Source organism: Microcaecilia unicolor, chromosome 3 (genome assembly GCF_901765095.1).
Source record: "Microcaecilia unicolor chromosome 3, aMicUni1.1, whole genome shotgun sequence".
NCBI classification, from domain to species: domain Eukaryota; kingdom Metazoa; phylum Chordata; class Amphibia; order Gymnophiona; family Siphonopidae; genus Microcaecilia; species Microcaecilia unicolor.
The window spans coordinates 415468028-415495692 of NC_044033.1; positions in this window are offsets into that span (position 1 = coordinate 415468028).

The following is a 27665-nucleotide window of genomic DNA, read 5'->3' on the forward strand; positions in this document are numbered from 1 at the left end:
CAAAAGATGTTTGAAGGCAAACATTTTGTAGAGGCTCCTGAATTGTGTCTTTTGTTTTTAGACTATTTAAACATTGATGTGTATGTTTAAATGGAACTTGCTTGGTATATTGTAAGATTATGTATGTTTAGAGTGTAACCAACCTAGAATTGTCTGAAAGAGCTGGATACAAATTTTTAAAATAAATAAATAAAATAAAATATGTCTGAAAGTGTGGTAAGAAGCAACTCATGATCACTCAGATCAAATCCTGAGGTAAGGTCTGAAGAAGTAACCAGAGCTACAAGACTATTATTCAAGAAGAGCAGTTCAACAAAAAAAAAAAAAATGAAAAACTCTACTGAAAACATTAGTCTGGATTTTGGGTCTTGAGTCCTGGGTTTCATCATTTGGTTTATTGCCTTTCCCACTTAGTTGTACCTTGTTTGATTCCTTTCCTATCTTATTGAATGGCATTACTTTCTAGCTATGACTAATTTGTTATTTTGTAAACAACTTGGAACTGCTCATCAGATAAGGCGGTATATCAAATAAGCAATAATTAAAAGCACTATGAAGCTCACTGAGAAATCCCCTGAGGATAGGCTCAGTTTTATGTCCAGGCCTACACCCAGATTACCTATGATGTAATGCATTGGAATGCCCCACATGTTGGAATAATTGTGTGAAGACTAGCTTCTCAGTTAGTTTAGACTTGAAATTGTTCTGCAGTTCAAAGGAATATAATGATCCAGAGAATATTTTTTTTTCCGAATGGGTTGAACTATCTCTCTTTTCCAAGAAAAAGGGTCTATTCCAGAAGAAAGACTATTGTTGATAATTATTAAAGCAAGAGGTGTCAGACCATGAATTGCAAATCAAAACCAACTGAAGGGGATTGGATCTAAAACACAAGCCATAGTTCTCATAGATGAAATGATCTTTGTAAGAGTGATTGCTAGATTAATTGAGAACATGAACTTCAAAGATTGTTCTGGGACAGTTGAATAGACTCTGGAGTGTGACAGGAAAGGCAGGAGATATTGCCTTAAATTAGGGAAGGAGAAGATGTCACTTGAAATGAGGCAGATGAAAAAGAGAGAGGAAGATTCAGATTTTATTCTGTAAAAAAAAAAAATGGGAGGCCAGACTTAGACTTTCAACTGTATGTTCTGGAGACATTATATGTGATAATTTGGTTGTCCAGAGTTCAAAGACAACACTAAATATTTGTTTTAGTCAATTAGCAGCATTATTTATAAGAGTAGCATAATATGACTGCTTGGCATTGATTTTCCCTGGGATAATATATTTATTGATGGCCAATAATTTTGAATTAGTACATGGTACACAATGTCTAGAATCTGGAATATAGTCTATCAATGTTAAATGCCGAAATTTTCGATGTAAATTTGGGTGCACAAGTTACAGAATAGTGCCGATTGCACACCTAATGTAATAGTTAAATTAGGCACCAATTGGCCTAAATCACCAAAATAGCTCTTAAGTAGCATTAACTGGTGCCAATTGACACTAATTTGCAATACTAAGATAAGTGCTAGACACTTTATGATATACAAACATACAGCAGATCGAAAATTTACACCATAGTTTGTATAAAGGAGGTTTTTTCAACCGATGAAGATCCTACCCCGTAAAATCAGAATATAACAATTTCTGGATCGGGGATACAGAGGCTTTTTCCTTCATCAGAATAAGATAATTGAAGTCTCATCATTTACGTCCACTCTTTTGAATTTAAGTAACATTAATATTAAATATTGTGGTCGAGTCCAATTGATTAATACATGCAGTTATGCACATTCCCCCAATAGCATGACCAAAATTATGCATACAAATCCAGTCATATTCTGGATTTGCACACACAATTTAATTACTTAACAAGCCAATCAGTGTTGATAATTGCCACTTAACAAGCAACTATTGACACCAAATGGCATTAATTAGAATTTACGCAACTTGCAAAGCATATTCTGTAAAGTGGTGCGCAACAATTCTAAAGTTTGCTGCCAAAACGGGGGCATAGCCATGGGCGTGGAATGGGTGGGCTGTGGGCATTCTGAAAAGCTACATGCAGGATTATATACTATATCTGTTCTGTACCTAACATAGGCACTGGTATTTACACCAATTTTTACTAGAGTTAGGCGCAGGCTTAGCCACTAGGCGTATTCTATTAACCACTCCTAAATCTAGGTGCAGTTTATAGAATATGCCTAGGTGGAAATATTTTGGCGCCGATTTTTCAGTTTCCATATATGGAACCCAGTATAAAATGCCTAAATGCTATCGTGCACATGGGAGGGTCAGGGGTATGACTTTCAGTTGTGTACAAAAGTTATAGAATACTATGACTTACATGAACAACTACCAGCTTTAGGCACAAACATTTACACTAGCTTTTGACATGGCGTAAATGCTTGTGCCTAAAGTTAGGTGCACGCAAACTGATGCATTCTATTCTATAATGGAAATTTTGCATGCATTTGGCAATATAGAATTGGTGCTTAGTGCCCATATTTTTCATACCTGATACTTGGCATACTTTCTTGAATCTACCCCTGTATGACCACAATTCTAGGTACCGACCCCTGTGTTTCCCCTACCTACAACTGTAGATTCACATTAGCCTCCTCCCCCCCCCCCCCCCCCGAAAAACTGGAAGTATCTCACCCAGATGCTTCAACTGTCCTACTTTGTTGCTGCTCAAGGGCTTCACCATTCGTGCTTGTTTGGTTCCTTCTACTGGGCTCTGGAGTTCCTCAGTCTTCTGGCAGGGTCTCATAGACATCTTCTTCATCCTGTTGCAACCTGAGCTCTTCTGGCTTGTGCAGTGGATTTTATAGAAGGTGGGTAGGGCTTTTTGGGGGTCAATTTCCCCGTTCTAGCCTAAAAAATGAGGTTTACCAACAGTAGAAAACTGTTCCTCTTGATAAACTTCTTGTATGTATTGTAGTTCTATTCCTTCTATACAGTTTTTGTGCTCCTGCTTACTCTTTCCATAAGGTTTATTATGCCCCTACTGTATACAGTTGAACTTTGTCCCAGTTCTAGCTTCACTTCTAGTTGAACCTTAACTAGAAATTTTCCTACCCCTTCAGTTCCCCTCCTTTCTCTTGAAAAAAGGGTCCTTATGAATACATGAACTGAGGTTGCAGGAGGGACAATTTAGGAATAACACCAGGAAGTACTTTTTCACGGAGAAGGTGAATGCCCTCCCGCAGGAGATGGTAGGAATGAAAACAATAATGGAATTCAAAAATGTGTAAGATAAGCACAAAAGAATCTTGTAAGGAAAGAGAATGGAACCACAAGCAAGTGGTGCTTAGACAACTACTCCAGTAATTAAGAAACAAAATCAATGCCAGGCAGACTTCTAAGGCCTGTGCCCTGATCATGGCTGGACATGGGTTGGAGTGGAGATTTGATGATAGCTTTGGTAGTTGAGGAACAAAGCCAGTGCTGGGCAGACTTCATATGGTCTATGCCCTGAAAATGGCAAGAACAAATCAAGATCAAGTACACATATGTAATATCGCTTCATACTATATGTTATGTGTTTATCTTGGGGGGGACTGGATGGACCGTACAGGTCTTTAACTGCCATCATCTACTATGTTACCGTGTATATATGTTACTATCCAGCTCATAATTGAAAGTGATCGCCGGCTATTTCCCGACACAAATTGGGAGATGGCCGGCGATCTCGGGAAAGCGGCGAAATCGGTATAATCGAAAGCTGCTTTTTTTGACAGCATCGCTGCTTTCCTGTCACCTCGCCGGCGAAAGTTCAAAGGGGCGTGTCGGCGGCGAAGTGAAGGCGGGACATGGGCGGGTATGGGCGTGGCTACCAGATAGTCGGCTTTCACCGATAATGGAAAACAAAAATACGGCGTTAAGCAGTATTTCGCCGGGTTTACTTGGTCCTTTTATTTTCATGACCAAGCCTCAAAAAGGTGCCCAAACTGACCACATGACCACCGGAAGGAAGCGGAGATGACCTCCCCGTACTCACCCAGTGGTCACTAACCCTTTCCCACCTAAAAAAACCCACTTTAAACACTTTTCCCAGCCTGTATGCCAGCCTCAAATGCCGTACCCACCTCCATGACAGCAGAATGTGTTCTGTCCTCCGACAGCCTTTTCCTGCTTGTGATGTGGCTCTGGGGTGAGTGTGACACCTTTTCTGTTATTTGCACTGCAGAGTCACATCAGCAATGCATTGTGGTGGGTGTAGGTATTGGTAGTTGGTAGGCTCTACTCCCCTGGTGCTTTCCCCCTGCTTACTGGGTCAGAGTGTGCCCTGTTTTGTTTCCTGTTATAGTCCATACGGTAGTGGCCATTTTTGTAAGCCAGTTTTAGTTCCCTTTCCTGTGTTACCCACGTTAGAGAACGTAGTTCTTACCTTGAATGGTACTGAAAGAGGGCATTGTACACCATTGTGCCAGCTCTGACCTACTACTTATCTTAGTACCAGGGGACTCTTTGCCAGTGGGGCACAACCTCTCATCTGCAGTTAACTGTGAGTAAACGTGCTTATTCAAATAAAGGACTTTTTCAAAGAGATTACTCTTCAGTTGTCAACTGGTGTGCCAAAGTTATACAGCAGCAATAAGTCCTAGAGGCTGTATGCAGGTCCCTGGAGCAGTTTTAGTGGGTGCAGTACATTTGTGGGTAGTGGGTTTTGGGGGGGGGGGGGGGGGTTGGGGGGCTCAGCTCCCAAAGTAAGGGAGCTATGCACGTGGGAGCTTTTCTGAAGTCCACCGCAGTGACCCCTAGGGAGCCTGGTTGGTGTCCTGGCATGTCAGGGGGGCCAGTAAACTAAAAAAAAATGCTGGCTCCTGGCCAAATGCCTTGAATTTGGCCGGGGTTTGAGATGGCCAACATAACTTTCCATTATCGCTAAAAAACGACGCCAGCCATCTCAAACCCTAGCCAAATCCAAGGCATTTGGCTGGCCGGAACCGTATTATCGAAACAAAAGATGGCTGGCCATCTTTTTTGAAAATACGGGTCTGGCCAGCTGTTTGCGGCACCGCCAAAATACATCACCAGCCATGTATTTTGCCGGCGCCGTTCGATTATTCCCCTCCAAGTTACATGCCATCAGATTCCTAAAACCTGCTGAAAAATCCATGAGAAAGCTTTTCTTAGAACTTATAGGAAATTATCATGCTGCAGGCTTCCACTGTTCTTAAAAGGGAACAGCTCTGCTAATTCAAAGTTCATTATAGCAGATATATTTCTTTTAAAAAAAAAACAATTCAGAGAGAATATATATTTATTTAATTATCTCTAAGTTCTCATTTGTTCTGCCCCCCAACAGCCCTAAAATAGTCTCTATAGCATAGCTCTAAAATGTGTTTAATGCTTTGATGTTATTCTCACTTAGAATTTTCACTGCTGTGGTCACTTCCTGTCATAATATGTGAACAATGCATTGTGTGTAATGTAGTCTCATATGTACTGCAGCCACCCCTGCTTGTTTGTATAAGCTTTACTGATAGTGGCCTGTTCTCCTGCAAAGGCCTCCCCTCTTTCTCAGCCGAGCTAGATTCCGTTGTTTATCTGCTGTCATTTCCTGACTATCTCTACTATCTTTGCTATGATGGGTCAGCAAAGGTATGACCTTTCTCTCCACAAGGACTGCCCTCTATGACTACCTCTGCTAACTGGTTTCAGGTCTTGTGGGTGTTCTTGGTCTCTTTGTCCCCACAAGCCCAGACTTTCTCCATCTTGTCTCAGATGCACATGTCCCTACTCCCCTGCAGTGAACTTGTCTTTTTATCTCTCTCTCACAATATTGCATGAACACAGTAACTCATCTCTGACTGCTTTCATCTATCTGACCACTCTCCCCATCTGCCAAAAAGTTTCTTTTTCTTCAAATCTCCACCTCCACCCACCAGTACAGCTTTCAGAACTATGATTTCTCTTGCCCTGGGGCAATAGCTTCTGAGAATCTACTAACTGTGAGTAAAATAGTTATATTTATTCAGTAAAAAGTAAATTTCTGAAAAAAATAAGAGGAGTGGCCTAGTGGTTAGGGTGGTGGACTTTGGTCCTGCAGAACTGAGGAACTGAGTTCAATTCCCACTTCAGGCACAGGCAGCTCCTTGTGACTCTGGGCAAGCCACTTAACCCTCCATTGCCCCCTGTAAGTCGCTTTGAGCCTGCCATGAGTGGGAAAGCGCAGGGTACAAATGTAACAAAAATTTAAAAAAATAAATTAATTAAGACTTCTGGTGTTTGCTGATATGCTGCAGTTATACTTCTTGGATGTTAAAACTTTAAGGATATTACACTTTAAGAGGCCTTCTAGCTGTTTGTATGTTCTTCATAGTCACATTTCTTTCTCAGATTTATTTTAGCTGGTTTTAAAATGCACAAGTTCTAAACAGTTCAAGAGGATTTCTCTCTGCCTCTCTCCCCTTCAGCATGGAGCATCAGAGCTATCAGTGTGGGAACCATTAAGATGTGTTATTATAGCATAGGTTCCATTTTATACAATGAGACCTAGTTACTTAATAACTGGGATTGACAGTAAAACAATGTCTTAATGGTAGCCCATTAACTGATAAATACTCCTCTATGTATTGCTTACAAAAAACAATGATAATTTTGTCATGATAGCAAACATTTCTTGCAACAAGGATTTTGAGACTTTTATACATCAAATTATGCATATATTGCACTTCAGATTTTAGTTGGTGGTTTCTAAACAAATACAATTAGAATTCCTTTGCTTTTTTTTCCCTATGAAATCTACTTGTCATTAACAAAATTATCACTACTAATACTTTTTTGATGGCACAAGTTAAGACAATGAAGTCACCCTACTATCACTGTGGAGAAAGAAAAGAGTACTTTCAAGTGAAAACAATGCAGAGGCTATTTCATACCTCATCAGGTTGCCTAATGATAGCAGTTAATTGCATACCATTAGAAATGCATGCATGCAATAGGCTGCATAAAGCTGCAGTCTACTTACTTGAATATTATACTATGCAGTGAATGTGAGCTTCTGAAAGGAGAAAACTGTATGTCATTATATGATAGGATGTGTGAATGTTGTCAAATTAAATAAATAGTGATGAAAGTGTATAACAATGTATTCACAGGAACAGGATTAGAATATCACAAGAATGAGTAGCAAAAAAAATCTACTTGAAAAAAGTGGAAGAATAATAAGAATCTAGAACTATAAATCAAAAATGTATAAAATCAATCATGTGAAAGCAATTCTCTGAATTAGGCACTAACATTTGCATGCCCATTGCATATATATTTAGAATGCTAGCATAAACACATGCTCTACCCAATGTTCTTTCATGTAGGCCCCACCCGCAGGTCTCACCATGACCTCCTTGCTGTTTCTGTCCAGCATCCTCCAGTTATTAGCCCTGTGGAGGAGTAGCCTAGTGGTTAGTGCAGTGGCCTAAGAACCTGGGGAACTGTTTGATTCCTACTGCAGCTCCTTGTGACTCTGGGCAAGTCACTTAACCCTCCATTGCTCCAGGTACAAATTAGTACCTGCATGTAACATGTAAACTGCTTTGACTGTAACCACAGAAAAGCAGTATATCAAGTCCCAATCCCTTTTCCCCCACCTGGGCTGCACCCAAGTGACGTATCAAATGTCAGTATTTAACTCCACCAGTAGTAATGTCCACATTCGCTGTCATTGTATTTTTATTTATACTTGCTGCTGTTAAATTCCTGCTTTGCTGTGCTTGATTTCAGACCTCCTTGCTGTCTTCTTTTGTTCTGCTCAGCATCCATCCCATGTTAGCCCTGCTTCCAGGTCACACCAAGGTGACATCATCAAATAACATGACCTGTACAGTCCATCCAGTCTGTCCAACAAGATAAACTCATTTTACATGGTAGGTGATACATTATATGCAGTGCTTTTTTTGTGCCGGTATGCGCCGGTACAGTGTACCGGCACCTTTTTTGTGAGGCCCGGCTCACCCATAGGCGCCAACTCCGGAAGTTCGCTCCCTCCCTCCGAGTTCCAGGGTCATCATCCCTCCCTCCCTTCGAGGTCCAGGTCCCCTCCCTCCGAATTTTAAAACTCATCTTGACTTACCTCGTCGGGGTTACGGCGGCCGGCAGCAGCGGTAAAAAGCGTGCAGGCTCGGCACTTACTTCAGTTTTCCCTTCTCTCTCTCTCTCTCAGCTCTGGTCCCGCCCTCATTTCCTGTTTCCGTCTGAGCAAAACAGAAAGCTACTTCAGGCAGCCACAGTAAAATGAAGAGGCGGGTGCTGGTGGTGACAGTGCAGCTTATGGTGACCAGGTAAAATGCCGTGAAGCCCCACTCTGAGATGCCGCTCTTAAAGAGTGCCACCTGAGGCCCCCGCCACAGGTGGCCTAATGGTTGGGCTGCCCCTGTACTATACTATAAGATCATTAATGTACAGAAGTAACACAGGGACCCTTCCTAGGAAAACATAGAACTATAAAAATTGCAGTGGGACCTAGAACATTGGAAAATTGAACCCTGCTCTCCTCCTTCTTTTCTTCCACCCCCACTCTCATGTATCCAGCACAACGTCTTCTTCACTCAGCTCCATCCCAGTCCTTCAAACCCTTCTCTTTTGCAGACAGTAATCGTGATTACATGCAGTTTGGGCTAACACTGGATCCTTCCTTCTGCCGTGTCCTGCTCATGTATGAACAAGGAGGGAAGAGTAATGGGATAAGGACAAAGAGAAGAGTATTAAGTGGGGTTAGGATAGGAACATTCTTGCAACAGAAAGGGAAAAGAAGGTAGTGTGAGTGAGAGGGTGTGGGAAGAGAGAAGGTAAGTAGACAGCAAGTTAAGGGGCACGGGAGTGTGGAGAATGGATGGGAGACAAGAATGGGGGGCAGTGCAAGGGCTAAGAGAGAGGGGGGGAGGAAGAAGCTGTTAGATACAGTTTATATCGGAAAAGAGGATTGGGAAGTGATATGAGTGGTGTTTTGTTGGGGTCACCCAGTCCCACTATCTCTGCTGGGAGTGGGAACTGTTATTTTGGGGCTATTAAGCCCCTCTTTGTTTGTTCTATGAACATGGGAAGTAGGGGCTTCTGAGACCCTCTTGTTTGGCACATTTATTGAATCACCTGCTGTAAATGTCACCACACATCACTGTGCTGATGTCATATTCGCCTCTCTATCTGAACATATGCAGACTTTGCACCCTCCCTCCTGAGCTTCCCTTACTGCTCCGCTGAGTCCAGCTATGGTCAATCAAAGGAGAGCAAAGAATGCAAACTCTCTGACTGACCTCTGAGTTCTCTTGCTTTTGATTAGTCATTTCAAATTATAGTCCAGCCCCAGCCAGGTTCAGACACTAATAAACCCACAATTATAACTGTATGTTTAAATATATTTAAAGTGTAAATTATATACAGAAGGCTTCTGTCCAGTTAAATAGTGATGTGCAGGTTGGGAGCAGATATTCAGGAGCTGGAGAGTGCTGCTGCTGCTGCTGCTGCCTCCGGTTACTGCCAGAATAGTGTTGAGGCCGACCAAGAAGTTATCCAGGGACTGCTGATGTTCAGTGTTGATGCCCAAATAACTATGGGGTCCTTTTACCAAGGTACGCCGAAAAATGGCCTGCGCTAGTGTAGGCACATGTTTTGGATGCGTGCAGGTCCATTTTTCAGCGTGTCTGCAAAAAAGACCATTTTTTTAGCTGAAAATGGACGTGCGGCAAAATAAAAATTGACGCTCGTCCATTTTGGGTCTGAGACCTTACCGCCACCCATTGACTTAGCAGTAAAATCTCACGCATTAATTGGGTGGTAATCATCAGCACATACACTGCTGATTACCGCCCGGTTAGCACCACGTGCCAGAAAATAAAAAATATTTTCTGGCATGCGTATTGGACAGGCGTAAAAATTAGTAAAAGGGACCCTGTCTGTGCACACAGGACTGCAATAATACCAGTCCTAATTTGCCTAGTTGTCCAGATACTGGCACTAAAATATTGATCAGAACAGGAAAATTCCAAGTGGCCACAAAAGTCCTGGATATTCAGTGTAAGTACTTAGGCCCAATACTGAATTTTGGGGACCAATTCAACTTTCAGCTAAATATTCAGTGATAGCGTATAATTATTCATTTGTATCAAACATTCCCAGACTAACAAATAAAACTTCACTTACAATGGGTGTAGAGCAGAAGGATCATGCAAAAAACATTCTATTCAAATTCTCATGTTACATCAGTGATAGCAATGCAAGCTATCTTCATTACCAGACATTGTGTGAAGTAAGATAAAACCTTGCAGACACTTAGAAGCTTACTATACCATATAAATGTAACCTTCAAGAAATCAAAATGCACCAACATTACCTATGAAAAGTCAACACTGCCAATAAACTAAAACATCAGATGGGAAAAGAAGAACAAGCCAGATTGCTACAGATTCCTACACAGAAACTAATTGTTAATAGAATTGCTCACCTCAGTTACACGTAGAAAACATAGAGCAACACCTAGTAAAAAGTGAGAAACTACAAATTAGAAGCAAACATATGCCGACAACAAGTGAAGCAGAAACCTCAAGAAACCAGACTCTGTGAGCAAGTGGAATACTGAAGAAAGAAAACATAAAGTAATACATTTCTGGATAGACGGGGGACGGGGGTCCAAGATGGCGGACGCTGCTCGTTAACGCTCATCGAGGCTCTGCGGACTCTTATTCCTATTTTCCTGAATGTACTTTTAAACTACTAACTATGCCCCATACAAAAAGGAAAGGGTTGGTTAGGGGCTTACCGACTGCGCCAAGAGCCTCCCAAGCAGTCCAGCGGACCCTTGATGGATTCGCGACGAGTACTCCATGGGATAGAGAGGCGAGGAGCCCTGCTGTGGGAGCGGTCGGAGGAGTGGCGGCTCCCCTGGGGCTAGAGACGACGCTCTCCTCGCCCGAATTGAACCCGCCTCCATGTCCAGCAGAACTCCGTGGGGAGGGGGAACCTTCGGAGGCGTCCGGAGATGGCGCCGAGGAGAGTATCGCGGTCAGAACCTCCCCCGGAAATGCTGTTGAAGGTTTTCATCAGGATCTAGGAGCCCGCGTGGAGGTTTCCCTGGAAGGCATTTGGGCAATGCTACAGAATCTTCATAAGACAACTTCGAAAGCTGCCTTGGACACGGCTTCATTAGTGACTAAGGTAGATTCTTTGCATGACTCTTTTGAAAACTTCAAACTAGATTCTGAGAAGCAAAAGGCTTTATTTCAACAAGAACTTACCTCATTAAAAAATACAACTGAAAGTTTGATTAAGGATAAGATTATCCTACATAACAAGTTAGATCAAATTGAAAATTTCAACAGACGCCTCAACTTGAGGGTATTAAATTTTCCAATAATGACAGAGTTGGCCCAATGGAGTTATTTAAAAATATCTAATTGAAGTTCTCCACTACTCCTCTGATTGTATTCCTCCGATTAATAAAATATACTATCTCCCAATTCCACGAAAAAATGAGGAGCAGCAGAGAATGAAGGTTCAACAGGATTTACAACCTTCAGGACTACAGGATTTGACAGCATTTCTTGAGAAATCGTTGACTGAGATCCAATCTCGTGCTACTTTATTGGTATCTTTTATTTTTGAGCCCGATGTTAATTCAATTATGCAACTATTCTTTAAGAACTCTCAAAAATTATTCTATGGTGCTCGAGTATGGATCTATCCGGATGTTATAAAGTCCACCCAAGAAAAGAGGCGGAAGTTTTTGTTATTGAGAGAGGATGTTAAAAAGCTAGGAGCCAGCTTTCTGCTGGCTTATCCTTGTAAATGTCTTATAAAGTATCAGGAAAATAAGTATACTTTTTTTGAGCCTGAGCAATTGAGAAGTTTTGTTGAATTAAAGAAGCTTGCTAAATGACTTTCCAGGATTAGGGTTCAAGATAGTGTTAATATACCTGTGGTTAGGTCTAGGTCCTAATTTCTATAAAGTATGATTGTGTTAAATTTCTCCTCAATTTTTCTGACCCCCTTCCTTATAGTTGCGGTCTAAGAAAAGGAGATTCGTTTTTTTTTTCCTGTAATTATTTACTTGATTCTATATGATTTATGTCTCTGTATTACCTAAAGCAAGGTTATCTTGTATATTATTGTTTGAAATTATAAATAAAAAAAAAATAAAGTAATACATTTCATCTTGTACTAAACAAAAAAAACAGATGCACATTTTCAAAGTTCACATATTTCAGTTTCTAAAAACTGGAAATACATTTTTTTTGTATCTTTTGTTGTTGGATCATTTTATTTTTCCAGTTGGGTTAGAGCTGGTATCTCTTTACCACTTCTTCTTCTTGTTGATTTTCTCCTAAGTCATTTTCCAGGATTTCATTCCTATTTTCTGTTTCTTCACTCTCCCTGTATTCTTTCCTTTCTCCCCAACAACTACTGTATCTCTGATGTTGATCATTCTATTTCATTTTTTTCTCCATTTTTCTCATCTGCCTTTTTATCTACCTGTAGCTGTATTCCATTCCTTCTCCTTCAGTCTCTCTTTTTTCATCTTTCACCTACTTACCAGCTTTTTATTTCCTACTCTTAATTCCCTAGTCCTCCCTTTCCCACTACTCTCATTCCTCTCATTCATTCTTGAGCCTCATATTCTCCCTTTCACCCACTTTCTAATCCCCATTTCCATACTCTATACTCACACCCTCCCTAGTCTCATCTACCTTCCTGTGTATGTCATCCCTTCACTGACCCAAGCTTCTTCCCTGCCACTCATTTCCTCCTATATGTAGTCTCACAGCCCTACTATAAATCTACTACTATAAATCATTTCTATAGCGCTACCAGTCATACGCAGCGCTTCACAATTGAACATGAAGAAAAGACAGTCCCTGCTCAAAAGAGCTTACCATCTAAATCAGCCCTACTCATAACCCTCAGCCAATCATCTAGTCCTTCATTGTCCTCTTAATCCCTGCTCAGTTTCTTAGTCTCCACTATTCAAGTCTCCTTTCTTCTAACCTACCCAGTTTATAAGTGTACACCCACAGTCTAAATCAAGGACTGAGACCTATTTACACTTTCAGTACCCAGTCAGTGAGTCTGTCTTCTGGTCTCCCAGCATGCTTTCCCATATCTCCATGTCCTCAGTATCTGCTCTCATGCCTCTTTGTATCCTTACCCCCAGCATACTTCGCCCCTGCCAGTTACCCCTATCTCCTTTTCATCTCACCCATCACCCATTCAATTCCTTCCTCAATATTCAGTAATACTGCTTTTCTTCCTCCTTACCTGTGCCCCTCCTTTCCCACCTTCCCATGCATGTGCCCCAGCTTCTTCCCTTGCAATATCTGTTCTCCTCTCCCTTCTCATTCTATCAGCATCTGCCAGCAACAGACTCATTCTCCACGCCCTTTTATCACCCTCTTTCTCCCAGCATCAGTCTCCTTCTCCCAAAGTGGAAATACTCTCTTTTGTTATATTTTATCATTAGCATTCAAAGGAATTCACATTCCTATTCTATAATAAACTTCCCCTGCATTTCTTCACAACCATTACCACCTTGTCCTATATCCATTTGCCCGTTCATGCTGAACCTGGGTTTGTTTTTGTACAATATTAGCATTATAAGTTGCCTTTAGAAAGAAGACAATACGTTTGTTGGCATGTCTTTTCTTTTAATCTGAAATCCGGCTTATGGATAATTCCTTTACTACTTAGCTATCACTGTAAAATCCTCTTTCATAAAGATCAGCACCTTTTAGAGGCACATATTTGTGAATGTTTTTTGCCTCACAGATTTTCTCACGGCTGTTGAGACTGATAAAACAAATTAATATAATAAAGAGGTATCACTAAATCAGCACCACAACACTACCCTACCAACTACTCACAAAAGGAACACTACGGAGGAAGTTTTTAAAAGGCAATTACAAGCATATTTGTATAACAGTATACATGTTTAAAAAGTCAGTGATAAGATTATACCATGACTAAAAATATGTGTGATGAGTCACCTAAAAGTACACATGTTCTTGTCAAGTGTAAGTGTTTGTTCAGGGTTGACTTTGGGTAGAGCATGGGTGGAATCATAATTTACATGAATATAAGGATTTTGCAGGCAAAAAAGGGTTTTCTTTGGTTTCCTGTGTCATTTGCAGTTTTTCTTTTAAGTTCAAACAATTTTTATTGAATTTTCAAATAAAGAGAACAGCAGCTGAATTAGCCAATACAATCAAAACAATAAATTTTTGTTTTAGGATAATTTTAATTAAGATGTGGCTGTAACTGCTGTCCTAAATGTAGCTTATAGCAAACCACCTCCCCAACTTCAATCAACCTGAGCCCCCAATTACAACCCATATCCCACTATGAACATCACACAACGCTCCTGAGACCTCTGCAGATCCCATTCCCTCAATACAAGCATTAGGCAATGAATTAACACTCCCCAACAAAACAGCTAATTCCTCTGGCCTAGCTCTTACCAGGGATTTCAATGTCAAGACAGGAGCACTCCTAGCTCCATTGCATTAAATCAAAGGCATTTGGAGTCTTGGAAGCAGGAAATACTAAAGCAAAGTAGGTATAACCTAGAGTGAAATATCAGTTGAAATTAGGGTTGCCTAGATCCAGATTCGCCTCACAGGATCGATCCAGTCCTGGCCTTACCCCATTGCATTCAGGGACTTGTGGTTCTGATATTTCCCTATTGGATTACCCAAGAAACTCCAGGCTACAAGTCCCTGCATGAATTGGGGGTAAGCCCAGGACTGGATCAACCCTGTTGGGTGAATCTGAAGCTAGTTGGCAACCCTTGAAATCTTAGAAGCAGGTGGCTTTGAAACATAGCCTAAAATAACATATTTAGGAATATGTGGAGCAGGTAAGGTCATTCCAAATCTGAGGGTCATGGTAGCTGCAGTCTTTCAAATGGCATGGAAATGGCCTCTTCTTATCTAACAAGAGTAACCCAGAATAAAATCTTTCCTTTTAGGACCAAGCAAATGAAGTCCACTTGGGTTTGGCCTGGAAACACTTCATATGGAGTGGCCTAGTGGTTAGAGTACCAGTCTTGACATTCAGAGGTGACCAGTTCAAATCATACTGCTGCTCCTTGTGACCTTGGGCAAGTCACTTAACTCTCCATTGCCTCAGGTACAAACTTAGGGGTCATTTCACTAAGCCGCGTTGGAGCCTACACATGCACAACACATGTCAATTTGGAAATCCTGCGTGGCCTGGGTGGTAATTTTTATTTTCCAAAGCGCGGTGCTAACCTGGCGGTATTCAGCAGTGTGTGTGTATGTGTTGATGATTACCGTCCGGTTAACGCATGAGACCTTACTGCTAAGTGAATGGGTGGCGGTAAGGTCTCAGACCCAAAATGGATGCGCATCAATTTTTATTTTGCCGAATGTCCAAATTTCCATACGGTATATAGAATATGCCAAGCGGCTTGCCATGTGACTAAATTTGGTCGCGTCCATTTAGGCCACGTTTTACTTGGTGTAAATCCCGATGCCTAAATTAGGTGCAGATCGGATGCATTCTATAATAATGTGCATAGATTTTAGAAACACCCATGTCTCACCCATAGCTATGCCCCCTTTTCAACTATGCGGCTTAGAATTTAGGCACGCAACATTATCGAGTGCACTGAGGGCCCTGTTTACTAAGGCACACTAGTGTTTTTAGAGAACGCTGAAATTTAGCATGCGCTAATGCTAGAAACCCCCATATATTCCTATAGGTGTCTCTAGCATGAGCTAAAAACAATAGCACACCTACAGTGTGGCTTAGTAAATAGGGCCTTTAGCGAGCTGTGCACGTAAATCTCAGTTAATGCCAACTATTGCTGATAATTGCTTGTTAACATCCAACTAACAGCGCTGATTAGCTAGTTAGCCAATTAAGGTATATGCATTGTTATAGAATACACCTTGGTTTCTGCACGGATTTTCAAGCGTCATATGCAGAATCTGGGGGAAATTGGGTGAGTGCCTGTCATGTCCCCTACCTCAACGTGAGAGGTGTCCTCGGGCTGCGCAGGGTCCCGTCGACATGCACACTTGACTGGCACTGCCTGAGCCATGTCTGTTTAGTCCTCTCTGGGTTTGTTCAGAGATCGGTGGTTGCAGGCTCCTTAATTGCTTTGCTTCTATGCACCTGTTTCTGCTCTCTCTCTGCCTGGCTTCCAAGCTCCTTGATTGGTTTGCTTCCACCCACCTGGGTCTGCTCTTCCTCTGCCTGGCTTCCCTTGCTTCTCTCCTATTGGTCTTCCGGTTCCTCCTTCCCCTGCTCTTGTCCTATGGCTGTGCCCCTTCTCCCTGCTGGTCCCTGCTGATGTCAGACGCCAGCACTTTATCACATGGGTGTAGATTGGGGGGGGGGCGAGGGGGGGCATTGCCCCCCCAAACGAGATGCACCAGCAAACTGGCGGGGCTTAATTGTGTCTTCCCTGCTGGCGCTGCCTCGGCCCCTGACTCCCTGTAGCATTTTTGTCTTCACCCGTCCTGTACCCGTCGCCGTCAGCGCTGCCATTCATTCTCTCACAGGCAGCCTCGTTCCCACTCCCCTTTGCCGCGTCCACTCCTCCTGCTCTCTCTGATGCACTTCCTGTTTAACAGGAAGTGCATCAGAGAGAGCCGGAGGACGCGGCAAAGGGGAGCGGGAACGAGGCTGCCTGTGAGAGAATGAATGGCAGCGCTGACGGCGACGGGTACAGGACGGGTGAAGACAAAAATGCTGCAGGGAGTCAGGGACCGAGGCAGCACCAGCGGGAAAGACCGAGGCAGCATGCTGGCTGGTGGCAGGGAGACAGCGAGAGACAGTCACAGGAGCACTGTTGGGGTGATGGGGTAATGCTAGGTAGAGGTGAGCGAGAGAGGTGGGGAATGTTGGTGGGGGGAGATGCATGGGGGAGAGAGAGGGAGAAATAATGCTGGATGTGGAGGAGGAGGGAGGGACAGCAAGAGAAAAGGGGAAATGTTGGCACATGGAAGTGGGAGGGAGGGAGACAGAGAGAGATGCTGTATGGGGATGGGAGGGATGCTAAAAGGGGAAGAAAGAGAACGAAAGAGATAGATGTTGGGCCCAGGGTGCAAGGAAGGGAGATACTGAGAGTGATGTGGGCAGTGGAGAGAAGAAGGAGGGAAGAGAGGTTGTACATGGGGATGGATGAGAGGGAGGGATAGATATACACTAGAGGGGAAAGAGAAAAAGAGGGAGATTGTGGATCCAGGGATAGAAGGGAGTGAGGGAGAAATGCTGGACAATTGGAGGGAGGGAAGAGAGAGAGGAAAAAATGCTGGACCACGGGGGGGGGGGGGGCTGGAAGATACTGGGGTGTGGGTGTGTGTGTGGAAGGGACAGGGAGATATTAGGCTACAAGGGGAGAAAGGGAGCAGGCGTGCTGGGCTAGAAGGTTGGAGGGAGGAAGATGCTGCAAATGGTGGAACTATTCGGGAGAGGCCAAAGGGGAGGTGGGAAGGAAACAAATGAGAGGATGATAGTGATGGGGGTGGGGGCAGAAATGTGGTAATGGAGAGTTGATTAAAGATGAAAGGAAATGGAAGGTTGGAGGAAGGACTGAGAAGAGGAATGGGGCAGCTAGTGGGTGAGAGAAGAAAATGGAATTTGATAGCTGAAAACTAAAAAGGAGAAGGATGAGGATGAGGACGAGGACGAGGGTGAAATTTAAGTGAACAGAGAGGCAGCAAAGAAAAAAAAAACAGAGAGGAAACAGCTAAAAAAGAAATAATGTGTCAAAGGTAGGTGTAGTGAAGGAATGGAATAAGACAGGAGAGAAGAGAAAATACAAATGGACAGCAAGCAGTTGAAGGAGAATTACTGTAGCAGAAAGACAGGAAAAGAGGAAATTGGAACCAGCATGATGGAACAGTAAAATGTCCAGACAACAAAGGTACAAAAAAGTATTTTATTTTGAATCTATTAAATGGAATATCAAATGGAAAAAAGACACTGCATAAAACAGAAGACACTGGGACCAAAGCGAATAGAAAAACTAAATGATCAGACAACAAAGGTAGAAAAAAGTATTTTATTCAGAATTTATTAATTGGAATATGTCAGCTTTTTGAAATGTGTATCTATGAAATTTTGCATGTAAGTTTCAATTTTTCTGGTATTGCTGCCTGCTGAGTCTGACTTCTTTAGTTAACTTTCCAGTTCAGTATTTTGCCTTCATAATTTTTGCTTTCTAGTTCCTTGTGTCATGTCTGTTGTGTCATGTGTTTTTCATGAGGTAGTGTATTGGTATTTTAGAGCCTGGTGTAATTACAGTTCTGCCTTTTCACGCATAAGGTTGCAGCTCGTCCTGTCCTTGGAATTAGTGCTGTTATGGTTTAGTAAGGTTATGCCTGTGTTTTTGCACAAGTTTGTGTATAGTGTATTGCAGTGGAGAGATTGTGTGTTGGCTTTACTGAGGTGGCACCAAAACATCAGAAAGGGTGTAGAGCCTAAATCATGACACACTACCTCTTGAAGGATCTACATATAGAGCTTATGCATTTCTAAGGTCAACACTGGCATGGTATGGGAAAGGGGGTGGGGAAATACTACTGGAGTGGAAGAGGGAGTGCTGGGTAAGGAGGAAAGAAAGAAGGAAGGGAGAAAGAGCTGGCTTGATATCTCATACATATTCATTATGGTTATTCCCCAAAACAGCTAGCTCTTTTTCCCTTCCTTCCTTCCTTCCTCCCTCCATATTAGCATATTCATTTGCATATGTATATATGCAAATGAATATGCTAATATGCTCCACCCCATCCTTTGCCCCCCCCAAATGAAACAGTCAAACTACGCCTATGCTTTATCAGCTGAGCTCTCCCTGGACTCCATGCTTCGGCTTCTACTTTGGTAGGTGTTTCTAACTCTGTAGTCTGCTTCTAATCTACTGGTCCCTTGCTGCTGACTTTGCCTGTACCTGGATTACCCTTCTGCCTGCCGCCTGCCTACTGACTTTTGCCTGCATCTGGATTACTCTCTTGCCTGCTGCCTACCTACTGACTTTTGCCTGTACCTGGATTACTCTCTTGCCTGCCACCTGCCTACTGACTTTCCACTAAAGTGTGCTGCAGCCAAACCCAAACCTATGAGATGATATCGAAAGAAAGGGGGGGAAGGGAAAAGGGATGTTGGGCAGCACCCTCCTGTGATCCAAAGAAATGTAGCCAGCACGTCACACACACATACCAAACACATTGCAGTAGCTATGAAAGTGTAAATAAACTGTAACCAGAAAGAACCACAGTGAGACTCAAACACACGTCTCCTGTATTGAGGGCCCATAGCCCTAACCCCTACATCACACATATTCCTGACAAAGCGTGTGCAAAAAGGACAATACACTGACCATAGAGAGCTATGAGGGCACAAGTTGCCACCCAAATGGATGGTCTCACAAGGACCAGACCCCACATTGACTGTATAATGTGCACCCACTGGCATCTGTGAGGGTCCCAAGCCAGCTAGCCTGATTACATCACAGATAGGTGCCACCAAAACTAGGTTTCCCATCTTGTAGTATGTAAAATGTCATTCTCAAGGGAGTCCCGACAAATGTGACCTGAAGGATGGGAGGATCAAACAGCCTCCCTTGTAATCTCCTAGTCAGCTGTAGGTAACATAGGTATGGGAACGAACACACACCCACATCTCTGACAAGGATATAACAATTGTCCCAGCATACTACTTCTCAGCCAGTGTCTGGTCACCCAGAGTCTTCCAGAAGGGCGCGGACCCATCTTGCATGGCTGTAGGGAGACAACCTTTTCAGAGTACAAACATCTATAATATTCTTGGCTCTGGGGTTCCCTGCTATGTCATCTAATTGGTGCCACAGATCAAAGATGTCCGCAAACTGTAGTTGTCCCTGCCCTGCCTTCCAATAGCCAGCTGCACCACTATGCAAGCCATGTAGGATGTGTTGATCTCAACTGTAAAGTATTCATGGACCCTGACTCCTGAGAGGTGTCCCACGATAAAGCCAAACCCAACAGGGGGATGCTAAAGAGGCAGAGGAGGATCTCTGGAGGGACATGCCCCCACTGGAGGGGGAAAAAGAGGCAAACCTTTACCATTTTTGTTGCCTTCCTCTGAACCACCTCAAGTCTTTTTATGTCCTTGGACATATACAGCCTCCAAAACTGAACACAATACCCTTAAGTGGGGCCTTACTAATGACTTATAAAGGGGCATCAACACCTTCTTTTTTCTACTGGTTATGCCCCTCTCTTTGCAGCCTAGCATTCTTCTGCCTACAGCCACCACCTTGTCACATTATTTCACCACCTCATGATCCTCAGACACTATCATTCCAAGGTTCCAGCAGGACCCCTAAGTGCTATTCTTTAAGGGTGTGCATAAGTGACAAAGGTGGCAATTCTGTAAATTGCCAGTGTTATGAAATTAGCGCCAACTCTATAACAGCATCTTGGCACCTGTATAAGTCAGCATGACTATTTATACCAAGATTATTTAATATCATCAACATCAAACCATGATCAACTACATCAAATGCACTTGACAAGTCAAATTTCATGATAAGGGACTTATCAAACTTGACAAGTACTCAACCAAATGAAAAGTGGCCAAGCCCTCCATAAACTTTATTCCATTACGTCCCAAGGATCAGTCCAGACAAATGGGTTGTGACTATCCGCCAGCAGGCGGAGTTAGAGAGTTGTGCCTCATAAGCTCCTGCACTTAGCAACCAAGCCAGTATTCTCTATCTCCAGCAGGTGGGATAGTAGCTCCTGTGCATGCACTGTGGTGACTTCTGTGTGGCCTCCTGACCTGCTTACAGGTTCAGTTGAGTTTGGGGTTGAGAATATCCTGTGTCTCAGGTCTAGGTCCTTCACTGCTCCCGCATTACCACTTTATATCTTTTAATCTCAGTATTCCATCTTTTTCCAGAGAGTTCTATTCTGCAGAATACGCTTCCCTGATACTGTTGAATGTGAAGTGCATCCTTATGTGCTATCTTACCGCTACCAATGCTTTCAGGCAGTCTGATCATATTTTTGTCCTCCTTGCGGGACCCCGGAAGGTTTGCTGGCCTCCAAAGTGACAGTGGCTTGATGTCTTAAGGAGGCTATTTCTTCGGCTTACATTCTGTGGGGTAGATCTGCTCCCATTCATGTCAAAGCTCATTCTACCAGGTCTTTGGTGACTTCTTTGACAGAGTCTAGGGCAATTTCATTGGCAGAGATCTGTCAGTCAGAGACATGGTCTTCTTCCCATTCCTTTGTTAAGCATTACCATTTGGATGTATCTACTCGAGCCACGGTTCTTACTGCAGGGATGTCACAGTCCCTCTTCTCTTAAGGATTGCATTTGTACATCCCATTTGTCTGGACTGATCCTTTGGAAGTAATGGAAGGAAAAATTAGTTAATTACCTGATAATTTTCTTTCCTTTAGCCCCAAAGGATCAGTCCAGAGCCTGCCCTTCTATAATGTTTTCAGTTTTTCCAGGTTCTATGCAATTTCGAGTATTTGTTTTGTTCTAGTTCCATTATTTCTAGGGTATGAGTTTTGCCCTTTATTTTATAGTTCTTTTGGATCTGTCAGATTCTCTTGATCCAGACTAGTCACTAACGGAGACAGGGATGTTGGGCTTATTGGACCTTGGTCTGATTTAGCAAGGCTTACATTATGTCTTTATGATATTCAGTACTGCCTACCGAAAATTAACCAAATAAGTCTGATTGCTGAAGAGGGCTGACCTAAGGTTACTCAGATAACTTTAATAAGATATATTCAATGGCCAACTTTTCAGCTAAGTTCTGCTAAATATGCTATTAAATTCAAGTAGATAATTTTTTGAAAATAATTTTTACTACTCTCCAGATTGCTGAATATTAACCTCTTGCTTTACTTAGTAGAGCTAATTTTAAGCTATTACCTTACCACTATCCCTTTATAATTACTAGTGATTTCTTGTGGTTTTGAAAGTTGGCTGCACACATTTGCCCCTTTCAATGAAATGATCAGTTACAAACAAGTTGATGCATTTGTTTTTGGGTGACATGAACTATATTAAGAACAGTGCAACACATGGAGGCATCTGGGTGTCGTCGTCGATAATACACTGAAACCTTCTGCTCAGTGTGCTGCTGCAGCTAGGAAAGCAAATAGAATGTTGGGTATTATTAGAAAAGGTATGGAAAACAGGTGTGAGGATGTCATAATGTCGTTATATCGCTCCATGGTGCGACCGCAACTTGAGTATTGTGTTCAATTCTGGTCGCCGCATCTCAAGAAAGATATAGCAGAATTGGAAAAGATGCAGTGAAGGGCGACTAAAATGATAACGGGGATGGGACGACTTCCATATGAAGAAAGACTAAGGGGGCTAGGGCTTTTCAGCTTGGAGAAGAGACGGCTGGGGGGAGACATGATAGAGGTATATAAAATAATGAGTGGAGTGGAACATGTGAATCGTCTGTTCACGCTTTCCAAAAATACTAGGGCTAGGGGGCATGCGATGAAACTACAGTGTAGTAAATTTAAAACAAATCAGAGAAAAGTTTTCTTCACCCAACGCATAATTAAACTCTGGAATTCGTTGCTGGAGAACGTGGTAAAGGCGGTTAGCTTGACAGAGTTTAAAAAGGGGTTAGACGGTTTCCTAAAGGACAAGTCCATAAACCACTACTAAATGGACTTGGGAAAAATCCACAATTCCAGGAATTACATGTATAGAATGTTTGTATGTTTGGGAAGCTTGCCAGGTGCCCTTGGCCTGGATTGGCCGATGTCGTGGACAGGATGCTGGGCTCGATGGACTATTGGTCTTTTCACAGTGTGGCATTACTTATGTACTTATGATTCAAAGGTTGTGAACATCATCCCTCAAAAAATAAATAAACAAAACAACAAACAATTGCTCCCTCCCCCCCCAAAAAAGAATGATTTCTTTAGAAAAAGTGCTAATCCAGGAGCTAGTGTTGATCATTTTTGAACAAGAAAGGGATTTTTTTTTCTTTTTTTTTACTATAGAACTAGTTAGAAGGCAACCAAAACTGCATTTTGGGGTTTTTTGGCTGAATATGAATCTGCAGCTGAAATTCGACACTGGGTTTCAGCCGAAACTGAAACCAGCCCAACTCTGAATGAGAACAGCCCCCACTCCCTCCCTCCTTTGCCATAACTCTCCCCACCCCTGAACTGAAAGAAAGAGCTCCAAGTCCTAATTTTCCTCCCCCACCCTAAATTAGAATCAACTCATCATGGTGCTTTTTTCTTTGTGGTATGACATTTGTGTAGGCTGAAGACATGGTTGTTCCAGCAGGTTTTTGTTAAGCATAACGTATAATCAAACAGGGAGGGCATTGTATTGCCTGGGAGAAAAAGTGAATGAGAGTGTGATGAATGTCTACACTGCTATCTTCTGGTTGATTCTATTTCTTTCATATTTTATATTGTTGTTGTTGTTTTTCTACTCTTTTAAATTTAGTTTTGTATTTGTTGACCGCTTTGTTCTGTTCATCAGTTAACGTGGTATATCAAGTCTCAAATAAATAAATATGAAGCCCCGTTCTTGATCCACACTTAGTGGTGAGTTGGGCCAAGGCCAATTCCTACTCGCTCCTGTCCGTCTCCACAGTCAAATTATCTGCCACAACCTCCAACAGCATTCTTGCAAGATTGCTGAGACCTCAAGCAGCAACCATTTTGAGATTGCAGCTGGTATGAGTAGGAGTGACTGCAGAACACTCCTGCCCGTGCTGGCTCCAATCTCCAAATGTCTTCTGCGACCTCCAGCAGCAATCTGGTGAGACTGCGGCTGGAAGTCATGACAAGTCATTTTGACTATGGAGATGGCATGGCAAGGACTGCGTGGAGATCTCTCCTGCCCTGATTCACCACTAGACCACCACAGTGGTATAGTAGGCCTGGGGGTGTAGCCTATGTGTAGGTCTCGGAGGGGGTTTCTTCTGTCTGGGGGGAGGGGGAAAATGAGGGAGGGAGTAGGAGCTCTCTCAGTTTGGGAGGGGAGAGAAGGAGGATAGCCAGAGGGCCAGTGCTTTTTTTGTAGAAAAAAAGGTGCCGGTACTCATTATGGGTGGGGTCACCACATATGGCTCCACCCCTATGATAGCCACACCCACATTAGCCACACCCCTTATACCAGCTATGGCGCATATAAACAGGCATCATTGAAAATATACTAGTATAGGAGATAAAAATAACGTGATTTCTTTCATTAGAAATAATTTCTGTAAGCTAATACAGCTCCAGTATACCCAGTGAAAAATAAGACAGCAGATGTAAATTCTCAAATTGGACATATTTCAAACACTAAAATTAAAATAATTTTTTTTTACCTTTGTTGTCTGGTGACTTTGTTTTTCTATGCATATTGGTCCCAGTCTCTGATTCTGCTGCTCTCTATCTGTTCCCTTAACTCCATTTCCAGAGCTTCCTTTCCATGTATTTCTTTACTTTCCTCCTTTCTTCTTCATTTCTTGCCATACATCCATAAGTAAAAGCTGTGTCCTCCTCCATGGAATTGACTGGAGGAATATAACGTGGCTCCAGCTTTTGCCTATTTTCTCCTCTCTTCCCTTTCCCTCATCTCCATCCATGTGCATCTTTTTTCTTTCCATCCATATCCAGCACTTCCCCTCTCTCCCCTGCCCTCCCCTCCCATCCATGTCCAGCGATTCTCCTCTCTCCCCTACCCTCCATGTCCAGCAATTCTCCTCTCTTCCCTGCCCTCCCCTCCCCTCCCAGTCCAGCAATTCTCCTCTCTCCCCTGCCATCCCCTCCCATGATGTCCAGTGATTCTTCTCTCTCCCCTGCCCTCCCCTCCCATCCATGTCCAGCAATTCTGCTCTCTCCCCTGCCTTATTTTGAGTTAGTCTTCACTGTACAAACTTGCTTTTATTGTGCCATCTGGATAGGCAGTGTCTTAAAAGGTGGTGGAGGATAAAGGATTTATTTTTTGTACATTTTTGTGTCACACATTATCTCAAGCAAGCTCAGGTTCAATGTGGCTTGGTTACATTTGAAAATACAGTAAGACAGAATAATAGAATTCAGTTATATCATGGGAGCAAGTACATGGATATGTCAAACATTTAGCAAAGATGAGATTATTACCACCACATATATCCAGCTGGGCATTTAAAAGTCTACCCTTTAATGTGTAGAACAAATTAGTACTCTAACCTATGGAACCAATACGTCTCTGTGAGGTGAGAGGGAAGGTCAGGAGAGAAGATCAGGAGGTGAAAGGGAACAGAGCGAAGGAGGTGAGAGGGGAAAGTCAGCAGAGAAGAAGTTAGATGAGGAGGTGAGAGGGGAGAGAGAGAGATCAGAAGTTGGTCAGAAGGTGAGATCAGAGGAAGAGTGGGCACTGCAGCAGAGAGAGGTCAGGAGGTGGAAGATCAGGAGAGAAGATATTGGGGGAAATGCAGGGCTCCATGGACGCCCTGATCTCTATGCTGCCCATGCAATGGGCCCCTTTGAGCTCCAACTAGCACCAAGGATGGCACAATCCAGAACGCACCACCCTCAGTACCAGCAGCATCTGGCAACGGAGGGTGCATCAGCCAGGGTGGCATGACTGCAAACATGTCAGGTGTGAGAATGGCACCAGATGCCAAAATGTCTCATCTAGATCACATAGGAGCGAGAGCCAGTGTGTCCCACACCAAGGCAGTGCCCATAGGCCTGAATAGAGTGCTGTGCTGGCAGCAGCTGCAGAGGACCTGCAGCCTCTATCAAGTAGACCAATATTGCAGCATCTGCAGAAGCTCCATAGAGGAGGGTTTGAACACTCCCTCACATCCTGGGTGATGTGGACCAGCACCTGGAGCCAGAGGATTCAGGAGGTGAGGGGAGAGAGAGAGAGATCAGAAGTTGGTCAGGAGGGGAGATCAGTGGAAGAGTGGGCAGCAGGGAGAGGACAGGAGGTGAGAGGGGAAAATCAGGAGAGAAGAAGTTAGATCAGGACTCATTAGACGACGACGTCGACGAGGAGCGTGTGAGGCTCCTTGTCGATGTCTAATGAGTAAATGCAACCTCCTATTAAAAAGAAAGGAAAAAAAAACAGCATCCTGCCAGCAAAGACTCACCCAAGTCACCAAGGGGCTTTCCAGAGCTGCAGGAGCTCTGAGATACTGACATCCATCGTGTCCGTGGAGAGAGGAGCACAATTCTTCCAGTTCCAGCAAAGAAACTTGCAGCTCAGCACGCGAACACATAACCTATGGCAGAAGCGCGGGACCGTGGCTCTCTGCCTGCCGCTACTGCTTCCTGTGCCGACCCGGACGTTAACCTCGCACAAGAAGCAGTAGCGGCAGGCAGAGAGCCATGGAGATGGGATAAGACAGGATGGGAGGGACAGTGGGGTCCGAGAAAGATTGCGGATGCGGGACAGAGGAACTGCAGGACTCGCCGGGAGGGAGGGGTCACTGGAAGGGGGGGGGGCAAAAAAAAGGTGCCAGTACGCCGTACCGTTGCGTACCGGCACAAAAAAAGCACTGCAGAGGACATAGATCAAAAAGGGCAAATGCAAATTTTGGCCTGTTTCAGTGCCTAAATCTAAATCATAACCGGAATTTGGTTGGCCTCTAGAACTAGTTACAGAAACAAAGAAATGAGTTTCTGTCCTTCTCTAAATTGACATAGACCAGCAGTTCTCAGTTTTCTGGTAAACAGCCAGCTGGTGGAGTTTTCAGGATATCTAAAACAGATTTGCATGTAGTTCTTCCCTTTTTATTCAATTTTTTTTCATGCATTATACATTATGGATAGCCTGAAAACCTGACTGGCTGGGTGTTAGACTGGGATGAAAACCACTGCCATAGAGGAAGAGATACAAAGGCAGAGAAAAAGACAAAAAGATAAAATCACGTAAATATGAAACTATTTTAAACTGGAATTTGAACATATTTGATTGTTGTTGGTAAATCACAGGTTAATCATCCCTCTCACAAAATGTATTTGAAATGTTCTGAACTGAGAAACATTTGAGACACATATAAAATTGGAAATGTAGTTTAAATGGGGAACAAATTGACATAATGATATCAGCATCCAGAAATGATGATAAAAAAAGATTTGTTGAAAAACATGATATTTTCAACACATAAATCTTTGGGCAAAAAATAGCCAAAGGACTCATCTAATTTTGCAGCACAATGACTAGAAATGTTCTAGCTTTGCCTCAAGTACATGATGTCTGTCTAAGGAAACCCACCCTTTCCGTCTACAAAACAAATGGATAAAGAAATGAAAGCACAGTTCACCTTGAAGGCAGAAGTCTGCAAAATGACTATTCATTTCAAGTATGTTCTCTCCATATCAGAAGTAGAACATACTGTGAAGATGAACTAGAAACAATTTTAAATTATAGATCATTTAAAAAATGAAGACAAATTGATTTACCAAAAAAAAAAAAAAAAAAGTAGCATAAAGGACCTGATTCAGGGACTCATTTTTGAAACAGAAAAAAACATCTTAAAAATGTCATAACAGGCAGATATATGATTTTCTCGCAGGAAAACATCTGAAGTGAATAATCAAACAAAAAAACATTTTCAAGTCTGCTAGTCGTCTAAAAGAAAATGTTCCTAGAGGGGGCATTTTGTGGATGTGACATGGGTGGTGTTACGTGATGAACCTTTTCTGCCCATAATGGATAGTAAAAAGACT